The following is a 14,561-nucleotide window of genomic DNA, read 5'->3' on the forward strand; positions in this document are numbered from 1 at the left end:
AACCTGGAAGCAAGTGTTCCGGTTTGCGAAAGTTTTTGGAAGCCAAACATCTGATGCAGCTTCTGCGGCTTCCACTTGAGTGCAGGAAGCTCCTGCAGCTAATCGGAAACCACGCCTTGGTTTTTGAACGGTTTGGGGAGTCGAACAGACTCCCGGAACAGATTAAGTTCGAGAACCAAGGTACCACTGTACTGACCTGTTGAAGCCAAACATTTCAGCTAATAAGTGGAAAGATGTGTATAAGGAAGCCACACAATTGTAGAGTTGCTTCTTAGTAAGGAGTTTTAGAATTTCACTTCACAATGTAATTAGCCTATGCAAGAGTATGTCAATAATTGGCAGGGCTCCGGAGTGTGTTGTGAGAGCAAGGGACCAGGGGAGTGACCAAGGAGAGGGGACCAGTGATTTATGGGGTGTCAACTGCAAGCAGGAACTAGGGGAGGAGGGAGAGTCAGAGCAGTCTGAGGTGGAGGAAGGCATGCACGATGTGGTGGAGGAATAAGCTACAGTTCAGGCAAGCAACAAGTCTGTAGATTCCCTCTCCCCTCGACCCATCTTGTAGAACCAGGAGGGGCTTGAAGAGGGAAAAGCAGTGACAATTTCCTGCAGAAGAAATCTCAGGTTGTGGGCGCACAACCCATCAGAGGAGGGGAAGCGCACCACTGTTGCTGCAACTGCTCCATAAGGCCCAGATCTGTGAACAGCTGCCTAAAGCAGGGGTCAGGAAACCTTTTCAGCAGGGGGCTGGTCCACTGTCTCTCAGACCTTGTGGGGGGCCGGACTATATTTTGAGGGGGGAAAATGATGCAAGAGCACCACGCGCCCCGGTGGCTGCCTACCTGTGTCTTGCAAGCGGCAGGGGCTGGCGGCAGCGGCACGCAAAAGGTCTCCAGAGAGGGGCTGCTTAAAATAGCAGTTGCTCTCGCGCTACTACTGCTGGCACCAACAAAGCCCAGCCCCCTTCCTCCTCTAGTCAGGGTGGGGAGAAGCCAGGAGGAGGGAGGGAGGAGGCACCGGCGCCACCATGTGAGGGAGAGGGAAAGAATGCGTGCACTGGCGATCCACGCAGTGATTCCTGGACCGTCCCTGGGCCGGATCCAGAAGGCAATTGGACCTGATCCGGCTGATGGGCCTTAGTTTGCCTACCCATGGCCTAAAGACTAGAAGCGTGTGTGTCCAGAGCACTGTGGAAGCTGCTATAAGTGTGTCTCTTGCCGATAAGAGTTAACCAACAGATGTGTGTTTTCCTTGTCTTGGTTGGGCCATGGCAGTGCATTAGTAGAACTGCGAACTTTAGCATTAAACAAATACACAGTACACTGGGGATGTATGGAGAACAGAACTCAGTGCATCATCATCCATTAAAATGATTTAAAATTATTCAGGAAAAAACAATTCACATGTGCAGACCCTAAATAAATAAAGACACCTGGCAGTATCCAGTTAACATGACCCATCAAAACAATGATTTACAGAACTTACCCCTTTCCTCCCCCTGTGCACCCCCTAAAACCTATATTAGGGGTTCCCCCAATCCTCTGGAGTGGATTTGAGGAAGGCACATGGGCCATACAGGGGTAGGAGAGATGGAAACTTATATTGTATAAGCAAGTAGCAAAGCATGCTTTGTGTTTGTTTGGCGTTTTCCTTTTTAGTGTGGCGTGTTTGACAGGAAAATTTGCAATGGGAAAATCTACTTTTTTCAACAACAAAAAAGCCCATAGATTTCACCCAACCTTTTAAAAATATTTTGATTCAGTGAGCTCCTACTAGACTTTCCCCAAAATTGATAGAAAATTGTATAATAATGATGTGATAATATTTTGATAATGGTTCTTTGTTATTTTTGGTTCTGTAAACCATTTCTCAAATTCAGCCAGCGCACCCCTTAGGGTTCCGGTTCCACTGTTTACAAAATGCTTTAAGTGCAAAGACTGAGAATTATCATGATTCATTCCATGCTTGATGTCATATTGGCTCACACAATAGCTGCCTTTGATTATATCTATAAATCTCACCATACCATATTTCATCCATAGAGAGGTCTTATTTGCAATGCTAAACCTGTCATTAAAGATGAATGAAGTCAGTGGTGATATGGATAGACACTTTCAGACTTGATAAAATAAAAGGGTTTGTGTACACTATATTTTTTTGCTGTCCAGTGACTCCCAGTCTATAACAATGGTAAATCTTAATATAAAAAACCAGGGACTGCACCCATTAAAGTTCAGTCTCGTTGCATAAGAGAGCATAGCCACGTGGCATACCTCCTTCCGCCTTTGTTTCATGCTAAGTAGCTAAAGCTAATTTAATCTTTTCTCCCTTCCATATACAATACCAGGTACATTTTTAAAAAAAGAACACCTGCTAACTTATTCAGATATATGTAGAAATTGAAATAAAGATGTGTTTCAAAACAAATAAGAATCTAGGAGGAATAGGCGCAACTATTACAAATGAGAGCGCTATTACGCACATTTCCTGCTTGTGGGTTTCCCAAAAGCATCTGATTGGTCACTATAAGAACAGAATGCTGAACTACACAGGCCTTTGGACTGAACCAGAAGGATTCTTCTTCCATCTATTTATCTCTTCTTTAATCTCATGCTGCTGCTGAGTATAACATCCTTTAATGAATATCCTGTGTAGATCAAGTCAAATTACATTGTCTCTTTACATCATATTAAGATCTAGTAACTCAGTTTTGGATTTACCATTTTAGTACCCAGTACTATATAAGTCAGTGCAATATAACACTTCAGGTCATGATTCTTCAGGACTTGACAAGAATCACATAATCTTATCTTGCAGATATAGAAGCCACTGACAGTGCTCAATGGGAAACTGGAAGCAACATCAATATATCTTTTGAAGGTTGATCATTCAATTCACAGTAGCGTGCAGATGGGCTTTTAACGTGTTCATTTTAAAGTCATTTTGGCTCTGGTGTGTTACTGTAATAGGGAATGTTCCATACTCTACATTCTGAAGTCGACAACAAATAAAATATTAAAGAACATTTCCTTATAATAATATGATATTAACATCTGCACACATTTTGTATGTATACATGTAAGCTATTTCGTAAGCAAAGCTGTTACCTCTCTTGAATATATATTTAACAGGCACCAGCTAATAAATGAATGTGAGGTGGTTAATCAACTTAAAATATTTTCTCATCTTTCAGTTCTTTTTTTAAGACAGAGGATGCAAACCCTCAAACAGGATTGGTTCATAACCTCCATTCTTCCCAATACAAACTGGAACACAAACAAGTACTTCACACTGAAATGAATGGAGGATGCACAGCAAACAGCACTTAATGAATTGCACTTGTATTTTTTCTTGTGGCTATTTTAAAATAATTAACTACCTAAATGCCATGTTTGCCTTTGACAACTTGACCCTTGGCCATTAAATAATAAAGCAACCATTATCTTCATTTTTATTCTAATTTTCTCTGCAGATAACCTGATTGGTGTGATATTGAACAAAGCAGTCTTGAAAGCATAAGGGTATCAGTAGCCATCTGTGTGGGTTTGACTGATCACATGCTTGAATGCAAAGTTTAAATACTGGCAAAATGATTCCTCCCTTTTTGGCTACATGAAATCTGTGCAAAAGACTGTCTACCCAGGCTGATATTTTCTAGCGAAGAAACAACTTCTGCCACTGCTTAGACAGGAACATGTTGCCAATTTCATACATACATGGGATGCAGTCCAGTTTCTGTATGAACCACTCAAGTTAATGTTGCTCTAGTGTCATGTGATGCCCAGAAAACAATGAATAAATTAATAAAATTAATAAGAAATAAAAGAATTTGTATCTATTAAGCAGACCCACTGAAATTAATGGGCATGGTAATTTAGGGCTATTAATGTCAATGGGTCTAACTCTGAGTAGAATTTCGTTGGATACCTTACTAGAAATCTGCAGCCAAAGAGATGCCAGTTTATTTTGAATCAATGTATGAAACTGAGAACTCCTCTCCCCTCCTTCATGTAGCTCCACCCATCCTGACAGGCTATTAAGGTTTTGTTTTCTAAAAGCCCTCTTGGCTGATCCCCCAACCCTCAGATTCCCAAGCATCCACTAGAGATGGGGGAGAAATTCAATTCCTCTTGCATTTAAAGGAAAACTGAGCAAATCCACATTTTCTGGAACAATATGCAAAATGATACACAATTATCCTTTGAAATTTGCACTTATCCAAATTTTGCAATGCAGTTCTCTAGCCATGCAATATGTTCAAAAATGCACAGCTCTACCTCCTCTCCTTTGCATAGGAGCCCTGTATTAGTGATATAAAACTTACCAGCATGGGATGAAGGGTTGCTGTAAATCCAGCGTTAGGACTTCCTGTACTGGCATTACAAACTAGACTTGGCTGCTTGTTCCTCTTGTTTTATGACATTAAAATACTTACAGCAGTCCAAATTAAGAGTGATTACATATGTGATCCAAACATATCCCTGAGTGGACAGGAATTGAAACTTGGGAGAGCACCCTAAAAAAATCACAATGCAGGGTGTTCAGGTGTGTGTTGCTTCCGACATACCCAATTGCAAAGAAATGGTTTTTTTTAAATGTGTATGCAGAATTAGGATGGCCTCAACAATGCAGTTTTAAAAAGGTGGCTCTTGTTTTTTACTTTGGCTTTTGACAGTCTGTGAACATTTTTCTTTTCTCTTTCCTCCTGTTCCCTTTTTCTCGTCATCAGGATGACTAAAGGGCTAAAGTTTTAGTGGAAGAGTGCATGAATAAGAATGAGAAGTATACATGGCACTTCAAAAATTACTTCCTAAGATGCTTTTCTAAGGCTAGAAGGCTGACCTTTAGCCATCAAAGACTTCTAAAAGGACTAAAGTAAACATTTAATGGAAGTGGAGCAATAATGGGGCATCATTCCAATAAGTACGCTGTGCTCCTCTACAGCTAGTTTTACAGTAATGCTGTTACTTAAGTATTTATAGGTTTCTCAAACAGCTAAGAAGAGGGAAAAGGTGCATTTAAGGGAACTGGCTAGTCAGCAACAGAGAAAATATACTATAGATTACAATAAAACAAAATGAAGCACAGAGATGTTTCCCCCCTGTGGCATATTCTCCATACACATTCCTCTTTGCTGTTAAAAGCCATGACCCAGAGAGCTGTGAGTGAGGGGAAAATAACCTCACAGAATCACAGAATTGTAGAGTTGGAAGGGACCCCAAGGATCATCTAGTCCAACCCCCTGAAATGCAAGAATATGCAGCTGTCCCATATGGGGCTCGAACCTGCAGCCTTGGTGTTATCAGCATCACGCTGTAACCAACTATCACTACAAGGTGTAGTGATGGCCACTAGATTAGATGGCTTTTTAAAAAGCTACACAGGTTTATGGAGAGTAAGTCTGTCCACAACTATTAGCAATGCCAGCTACATGGTGCCTCTAAGTGCAGAGGCGGTATACCTTGCAAACAAAATGCTGGTGTGGTAAATATTTGAAGTGCAGGAACTCATCACGATGGCAGCTACAGCCACATCCCATACACATACATAATATGTAATATACACACATACAGTAAGCCTTTGACTTGCATATATTTAACTTGTGCATTCAATTTTACATGCTTGTTGTGTATAGTTTTTTCTTGTTTCCTTATGAAGCCAAACTCTATTACGTTATTTTTCAGCCTTTGTATCTCTTCATCTGGATTCTATACACTGCATCCTGGATTCATCTCTCAACTCTTCCCTGAGCTCTTCCTCTGGTCCTCTACTTGGATAGTTAGCTATAATCTTTTTGTTCCTCTTTCTTTACTTAACCTTTAGAATAAATTGCTGGTTGAAATTCTAGGTGGTAAATCAAAGTAGACTCAAATAACCATTAATATTGCTGCTAGTTTTTCATACCATAATAATTGTTTGTAATAGTCATTTATCTGATATTTCACATTTTTTTAGAGTTAAGTTAAAAGCTAAATTGTAGTTAATCTCAATATTAAGCAATATGATTTTTGCAGAGAACAGCTAACAGCTATTCCAGTGTTTCCCAACCTTTTTTGGGCAAAGGCACACTTGTTTGATGAAAAAAATCTCGAGGCACACCAGCATTACAGCCCCGTGACGTCAGCGCGCAGCGTCACACCGGGAGGGACGCACGAAAGTGTAAGTTTCAATTTTTTTCCCTCCCCTCCTGTGTAAAGGGGAATGCACTCTGCTAAGTAAAGGCACTTGCCATAGCAGCGTCAACGTCACAGCACCCACCGGCACCCAAGAGAGAAGGGGTCTCAGCAGCCCTTTTGCCAGGAAGAGGAGCAAGAACGAGAGGAGGAGGAGGAAGAGGAAGAGAGTCCCCCCCCAAAAAAATTCTCCTTTTGATCTTCCTTATTTGCAATTCCTCATTGCAAAACAGCGGTTGATATACAGCTGATTTTTTTGTTATTACAGTCCCCACCCCCTCACCTAGAAAAACACCACCTGTCAATTTATTATTATTATTATTATTATTATTATTATTATTATTATTATTATCATCATCATCATCATCATCATCATCATTATTATTAATATTCCCCGCCACTCTGGGAGGCTGAAGCCCTTTAAGGCTTCCTTCTGTCCACTCTCTGTGAATTACCTGCCCGGAGCGGGTTTCGGGGGGGGGGCGCTGCTGCCGGTGTCCTCCCCGTCGAGTCTCGCCTTGCCCGGCGCGTGGCGGCCGCCCTTTCCCACACTCTGCCGGCTGCGCTGCCAAGCCCCGCGGCTCGGCCTGTCAGCGTTACCGGGCTCGGCGGGCGGTAATTCCCGAAGAAAGCCGGCGGCGCTTGAAGAGCTGGCAAGCCCCCTTTGCATGTCTGTTTTCCGCAGCCCTTGGAGAGGATTAAGTTCCCTCCTTCCTGCCGGGGAACCTCCAAGCTTTGGGGGTGGGGGGGAAGGAGGCAGCAAAGCGAGGCAGGAAGGAGAGCGCGGCTTGGCTCCTCGCCGCCGCCGCCCCGCCTCTCGCCGCCGGACTCGCCCGCCTCCCTCCAGGCAACATCTCGCGGCACACCAGGCAACATCTCGCGGCACACTAGTGTGCCGCGGAACAGTGGTTGGGAAACACTGAGCTATTCCATCTCATGCCTTAATATTGCATATTCATATCATGTTTATCATGTAATCAGTATATTTTATATATGCCTGCATGTAGTGTTCCTTATACTTTTCCTTCTCCAATGTTCATTTATGTATAATGCACTTTTAATTTCCCTCTAACATTCTTTGTGGACTATAGTTGCACCTTTCATAACTGAAGTGCATTCACTGCTTTTGTGCTAATGCATGTAAAATTCATTTTTCAAACTGATTTCAGCTATTGGTCATCTCTGGTCACAACCTTCTTTCCCGCTGGAGGACCTCATTTTCATGTACCACTCCAGGAGAGGGGGGGACACACCAGGCCAATATTGCCTTACTGCCCCTTGGTGGGTTTTCGGGAGCGACTTGACCAGTTACTGTGGGAAGCAGAATAGACCTTTGGTCCAATCTAGCAGAACCTTTCTTAGTTTATAAATGCATAAGCACAAACACTAGCACGAGAAAACCATGTCACTTTGACAGAAGAGATCCATTTGCCACATTAGGAATAATGAAAAAATGTGAAAGGAACCAAAACTTACTTTCAGGAGGAAGGCGAACTAGGGCCTCTGACATTAGGAAGAAGTGTATATTTGAAGAACACTAAAAGTCTCTACTCAAGCTATGGATATTTCTGCCATCTGTTAAGATAAACAAAGTAGTCTTCCTAACCAACATTTGAGGACTCTCTTTTAGATCCTCTCCGTCTTTGGTGTTATCTGTTGCTTTTCCTCCTGCCTGTTTTTGAATGCTTTATATGAATACTGCATTACCCAGTCCTGAATAGAGATTAGTTGCTGGTTATGCCCTCCTGTATATGTCTAGTCAGGGACGCGGGTGGCGCTGTGGGTTAAACCAGAGCCTAGGACTTGCCAATCAGAAGGTTGGCGGTTTGAATCACTGTGACGGGGTGAGCTCCCGTTGTTCAGTCCCTGCTCCTGCCAACCTAGCAGTTCAAAAGCACGTCAAAGTGCAAGTAGATAAATAGATACCGCTCCGACGGGAAGGTAAATGGCGTTCCCGTGCGCTGCTCTGGTTCGCCAGAAGTGGCTTAGTCTTGCTGGCCACATGATCCAGAAGCTATACGCCGGCTCCCTCGGCCATTAAAGCGAGATGAGCGCCGCAACCCCAGAGTCGGTCATGACTGGACCTAATGGTCAGGGGTCCCTTTACCTTTACCTTTATATGTCAAGTCAGAATTCCCATTAACTGCAATGGGACCCACTTTCACATAGGTGTGTATAGAATTGAAATCCCTCTGTAATTTGGTTTTCAGCAGAACCTAAACTTGGAGCTCAGATTATGCAGAGAAGTGCATAGGAGGAGCTTTAGAACTGCACATCATTTAGCCAGAGACACAACTCAGTTTCTTTAGGGCAACCCATGCAGTGGGGGTTTTCAATAATTATTTTTCCAACAACAGACTCCTGTAGCATATCAGAAACCTTTTGCCTTGCAGCACAGAGGTTTGCTGTTCAAGAAGTTTGGCAGACAGTTGGGTCCTGACTTTTAATTTAGTATTATCATAATACCTTGTTGATACTTCAGAAGTTCATAGGATTTAATTCCTTTGTATGATACATCAACAGCTTCATTATGAGGGGTAGGGATGTCGTTTAATATTTAGGATCACCTACTATAAGAAAAAAGAAAGAAAAGGGGATTGTGCAATACACGTTTAAAGGAATTTAGTAAACAGAATGCAGCTCTTCTGCCCAGTTCCATCACTAGAACGTTGGTACAATTCCATCTATTTCATCAGAGTTGTGCCAACATACACTGGTGATTAATTTCACTACTTACCTTGCTGAAAGCTGCAATGCTTCATTTTTTGTATATTAATAATACGCTTGTCATTAGGCGTATTTTACAAAATATATTTTCATTGTTAATATACATTCAAAGTTTTGAAGTATGTGCAGTGGCTCTACTTAAGCCAATGGCAGGAATGGAAAGATTTGCCATTTCCTTTTCTAGAGCCAGAATGTCACTCATGGTTTCTAGTCTATCTTCATACTGCTCTATCACATTACCTGGAAAACAATAGAAAATATTTTCTCAGGGTGGTTCACACTAATAGATATGAGTTTTAAAATAACTCCTGTTTCAGATACTGTATTCATATGTAGCCACAAGCCACCACAGGAGAAATTTGGACACCATCACTCTCTGACGCTATCAGTAGCGATTCTAGACTAGATAGACCAGCTCTGCATGTATAGTAGTGACTGAGGTTATTGTTACAGGCTTCACTTATTTTAAGTAGGCAGTCATCTGGAACTGATAACTGATCACTGATTGATGGGTTTGCAGCCTGGCTCTGTGCAGCAGACAAAACTTCTAAAACAGAACAATTCACAGTACAAAGCTAAAAGCTCTGCAGCTAAACATCTTAAGCTAGCAGCAGAGGAAAGGTCTTTATTTTGACTGTTCATCAGTTCTTTCACAAAACTGTCTTAAGGGAAGGGGGGATAATTAATCTAAAATTTCCATTTTGTGAATTGAAAATATCTTTTTTTTTCATGTCAGCACTACTAGTTGTTATCCCGTTATTCATTATCAGATGGGGATGAGAATGAGTGTTGCTAATGTCACTCCCAGAGCAGAATTATCAAGTTTGCTGCATAAGCTTATCCCTTATCGAAGAGTATGTTTCTGTCTCCCTCAACAGGGAAGAGACAGGAGCCAGCAGGGTCATCCAGCCACAGAGAAACACTTTTAAATCTAATTGATTTCAGAAGGCAACTTAAGCACATAATACCCCCTTTCATTTCAGTGTTGGGTGGATCATGCTCAACCATTGTACATGTCATTTTCCTTTTGTGCATGTCATTTCTTTGTACATCATAATGGGACTTTGAGTGCTAATCACATAGGTTTGGGCAAAGGGAGGAAAGAGAACCCACCTGTGGGCTACCTCTGGATGCTTCCAGAGTGACACTATTTTCAGGTGGGATTCAATCTCATACCAGCAAATTCAGGTTGTGCTGTTATAGTTGATTGGGCAGTCTTGCACCACATGCATAAGGCAAGTAGAAGATGTGTTGAATATTTCCACTCCTGACACAGCTTGCAGGCTCGGACGAGGGCAAGTGAACAGGCAGCAACAGAAAGGAGGTGGAGGAGCAGAGCCAGGAACCTCAGAGGATTAGAAGTGGGCCACCTGCAAGGCTGTGGGCTTTGACAGGTGCTGACAATGTTAGCCCTGGGCCCCCACCATGGACACCTTAGAGATAAGGCTCCTAGCCTAGCTTTCTCTCTGACATGCTAGAATGTGTTTTGCAGGTTGTCTTTGTTTAGAATTTCCCCAAATGAAAATAATAATAATAAAGTGCTACAGTCCTGGGAAGGTTGTACTATGAGCATTTTCAGACCCTGTAGATCAGCTCGGAGATATAATGAAACAGGGAATGATCTGAAGAAGGTTTAGGCTGTTCTAGTGCTGAAGTCAAGTAGGTGTGGTATTGAGTCGTATCTGAATGAAAACCCCATAGAGTGAAATAAATATATCTGATCTGATCTCCTAACTTGAGGCAGTGCAGTCAAGGGAAGCAAAAGTGTCGCTCATGGATTGCTTTTACTAGTACAATATTTTAGTTCAGTTATTAGTTTGTTTTGACTATTTGGCTGCTTTTTAAAATGCAGATTTATTTACCATGCTGTTTGCATGACTGCCAAACTATTAGGTACGAAAAATATAAACAATGAATTGGCCTGGTGAAACTCCTTCTGAGAGCAGTTACCTACTCATGACCTACCAGTGTGAAATGTGCTGCCTATTTTAGTTTAAATTAGTTCCTGTCTTATAGTTATATCCCTTAAATTAATTTCACATAGCTAATTTCTTCATGCTCATTTGATGCACTGGTCTTCAACTGGTGTGTCAGAACCTAGTGGTAGGTCATGGCCTGATCCAGGGTAGGTTGCAACAGGAGTACTACCACTATTCACATATATGGTAAACGATTAAGAAACAGGTCTCCAAATGTACCTTGGAGTTTAAAGTGGGTCCTGTGTCTGAAAAGGTTGTTGACTACTGACCTAGAGTGTGGCTGTTGTTGCAATGACCATTGTAAGGCTTTTAAACAGGCAGGTCCTGGGTCTAGATGTATGTGTGAGCCTATTCAAGTCAGATCAGACAATGAGATCAATAATGATTGAAAAAACAGCTGATTCTTCACAGTTAAGGAGATTAGAGCTATAGTAATTCATGGATTACAGACAGCCAAGCATTTCAGAAGCATGTGCAGCAGAATAAAATGGGAGATTATCCCAGTTTGCCTACTTCCCGAGGATATTTTCATGCTTTCACAAACATTTTATTGGGGGAAAGGATATTTCAAAGAGAAGCCAATTCATTTTCAGGAGCTGTTACAAACAAGATCAGCAACAAATAGAGAGCACAGTCCAGACGGTTACACACTTTTAAGTGCTTAAGTCTCTCCCGTTGAAGTAAATGGGACTTCAGAGGGAGAGATTTACGCACTTAAGTAAAAGTGGACCCCTAAATGGATGGACCCCTAAATTCTCCTGAAGTATACACAGAATTGTTTCCTCCAATGGGACTGGAATTTTTGTGAATGTACACTTTCAGTCCAATATGTATTAGAATTATGGATGCACACACATTTTAATGTTTCCAAAGCCCTAAATGGCTTGTTTATTATTACGTACATGCATTTGCAACCCAGTTTTCTTCCATTATAAAACTGAAGGTGGCACAGATGAGGTTCCTAGGTGGCCTTCCATCCAGGCCATCTGTGCCACCTTTATAATCCCCGCATGGTTTAAAGAAGGTGACTTTGTTATGTGCTCTCAGACTATGACCTGGAGAACTTAAAGCTGGGATACCTCCAAGCAACCTCTTTCCTCTTGCCGCTGAATACTTTGGTTTCCTCGGCACTCATAGCCACATTACTGTTAACTACCAACTCCCCCGATTTATCATTGGGTCATCTACCCCACTCACAAAAGAAGATGCAGATATGCATATGACACAAAACACATGTAAATTTCATGCAAATTTGCGCCCCTCTTTTTAGCACGTGGGACAGAAGACCCAATCCATGTACAGTGTACTTGACCCACAAAACCCTCAATCCCATGACAGCTCAATTTGCTCAAGAGCCTTTAGTGAGGACCTTTGTCAAAAGCTTTTTGAAAGTTCAGCTAAACATCAACATCATCAATGTGCATGTTAACACTCTCAAGATAAACTCTACAAATTTAGTGAGACAGGACTTTCCTTTGCAGAAGACTCGCTGATTATTCTTCAGCAAGACTTGTCCTTCTGCATCCTGGATAATATAACTTTAATAATGCTTTCCACTAATTTACCAGGAACAGCCATTAAGCTAACTGGTCTGCAAAACAAATTATGCTCCTGGGCACTCACACATATCAGGAAGAAAAGTGTGCATCCAAAGAACATCAGTCCTCTTTCTATGTATTCAATTGCTGTGATAACAGGGCTTTGCAGTCTTGGGAATTACTTGAACCAGTTTGGAAGAGGGTTCTGGCCATCATCCTAAACTCACCTACTTAAAAGTCCCATGAAAATAAATGCTAAATCAATGTAGAAATCAATACGACATTCACAAGTAAGTGTATTTACAAATGTAGTCTCTGTGTCAATGTTCATCAAAGAGCAAGGCAGGCCTGCCCATTTATTTAGCTTCTATACTGCAGAATTGCAAGGTTTAAGCCCAGGTCAGTCAAAATGCTGGGGATCTGCCTTTGGAAAGTTACCTGTGGGTGGATATATTTGAAAAAATTAATCTGAACTTGCATTTGTTTGATGACAACCATGTAAGCATTTGTTCTTAATCCTACTTCAATTTGCCTTTGAGAACACAGTGTTATTTATGGTTAAAATGTATGTGTTGTTTTTCAAACATGCATTCAAAATAAATTTTAAAGCAAAATAAAAACAAACCAATGCAGTGATGGCACCAGAAAAAAGTGCAGCAACACAGGAAATGAAAATTTAAATTTCTGAGGTAGTGAACTTTGTCCCATATGTTCAATTTCTGAAAGAGAAATAACAGTATATTTCACATTAATAGGCAGCCATTAAGAACTCTCTGCTATGTGGATTTCTGCACATTGGGTAGATCCCTAAGCCACCTTGTTTCCCCCTCCCACCCCAAGGCTTTCAATTCTTAAAACAAGTAAACAAACGTATGCCCAAACAACTTTGCAACATCTAAAACTATCACCACAGATATCTCTGCACTTTTTAGTGACAAAGGCTCCAGAATGTGTGAAGCTGGTTTTGGCCAGAATGATGTCCCTCATGCTGTGTTCCCCCCTCTTTTGTTGGTTGCCCCAGGCATCAGGGTATGGTGGCTGGTATGGGCCAGGAAAACAGATACCTTGGTGGTGAGGGCAGTAGGCATGAAAGGGAAAAGGAAACCAGATGTATTTTCTGCTGTTTGGTGGCCATTTATTACACATGGCAGTACATCAGCACAAATTTGGATGTCGTGATTATATTTCTGCTCTGAACTTTGTCCTTCAATATTTCAATCTCTTCCAGCCAATTAAAATAGTGGCATTACCCTGATAATAGACTATGTAAGGACCCTGTAAGAACTACACAGAAAATGAAAGAAAAAGGCAACAGTGACTATACATAAGAATGAATATGATTACTTACCTGGCTTCTGGTTTGTTTGTTTTTGTCTTTCTTGTTATATTCAATTTCTATTTTGTGCCTATATACAATAAGTATACAGTGGAACCTCAGTTGTTGAACTCTTCGGAAGCCGAACAATTCGGAATCTGAACGCTGACAACCCAGAAGTGAATGCTTCCGTTTTCAAACACACCTTGAGCGGCTTCCGAGATGTGTTTCTCCATTTTTTAAAAGGAATTTGCAGACTGGCAATTGCGTCTTGGTTGTCGAACGTTTCGGAAGTCAAACCGTCTTCTGGAATGGATTGCATTCGACAACCGAGGTTCTACTGTATCATTGAAAAATAATTTTAATAGAAATTTTAAAAGAGTTATTCTGGCCCTAAAATATCCTTCTGAACATGGTGTTGTCACCAACTGGGATGACATGGAAAAGAGCAGGCATTTCACCTTCTACGATAAGCTGGGAGTTGCCCCAGAAAAATATCTCCTGCTGCTGACAGAGGCTTCCCTGAACCCCAAAGCCAACAGAGAAAAGATGGCATAGTTCATGTTTGAGACTTTCAGCACCACAACCATGTGTGTTGCCATCCAGGCTGTGTTGTTGCTGTACACCTCTGGCCATACCACTGGTATTGTGACTCTGGTGATGGTGTCCCCCACCCTTTGCCCATCTATTAAAGTTATACTCTGCTCCATGTCATCTTCCAGCTGGATTTGGCTGGTCGTGACTTGACTGACTACCTCATGAAGATTTTGACCAAGAGAGGCTACAAATTCACCACCACAGTTGAGTGAGAAACTATGCTACACTGTGCTGG

The 14,561-nt window shown here is 41.7% G+C and overlaps 1 pseudogene across 1 annotated transcript in view; it reads left to right on the forward strand.

Annotated features, from left to right (window-relative positions):
• Positions 1 to 9,679: 9,679 nt before the first annotated feature.
• Positions 9,680 to 14,561, forward strand: part of LOC308597506 (actin, cytoplasmic 2 pseudogene) — an 8,041-nt pseudogene continuing 3,159 nt past the window's right edge. Inside the window, exons 1-2 of the transcript XR_014013365.1 lie at positions 9,680 to 9,751; positions 13,976 to 14,561. The exon at positions 13,976 to 14,561 is cut by the window's right edge and continues 84 nt beyond it. The product of XR_014013365.1 is annotated as an actin, cytoplasmic 2 pseudogene (transcript). The remainder of the gene's footprint in view (positions 9,752 to 13,975) is intronic.

This window comes from Podarcis bocagei (assembly GCF_964188305.1).
Source record: "Podarcis bocagei genome assembly, chromosome: 11".
NCBI classification, from domain to species: Eukaryota; Metazoa; Chordata; class Lepidosauria; order Squamata; family Lacertidae; genus Podarcis; species Podarcis bocagei.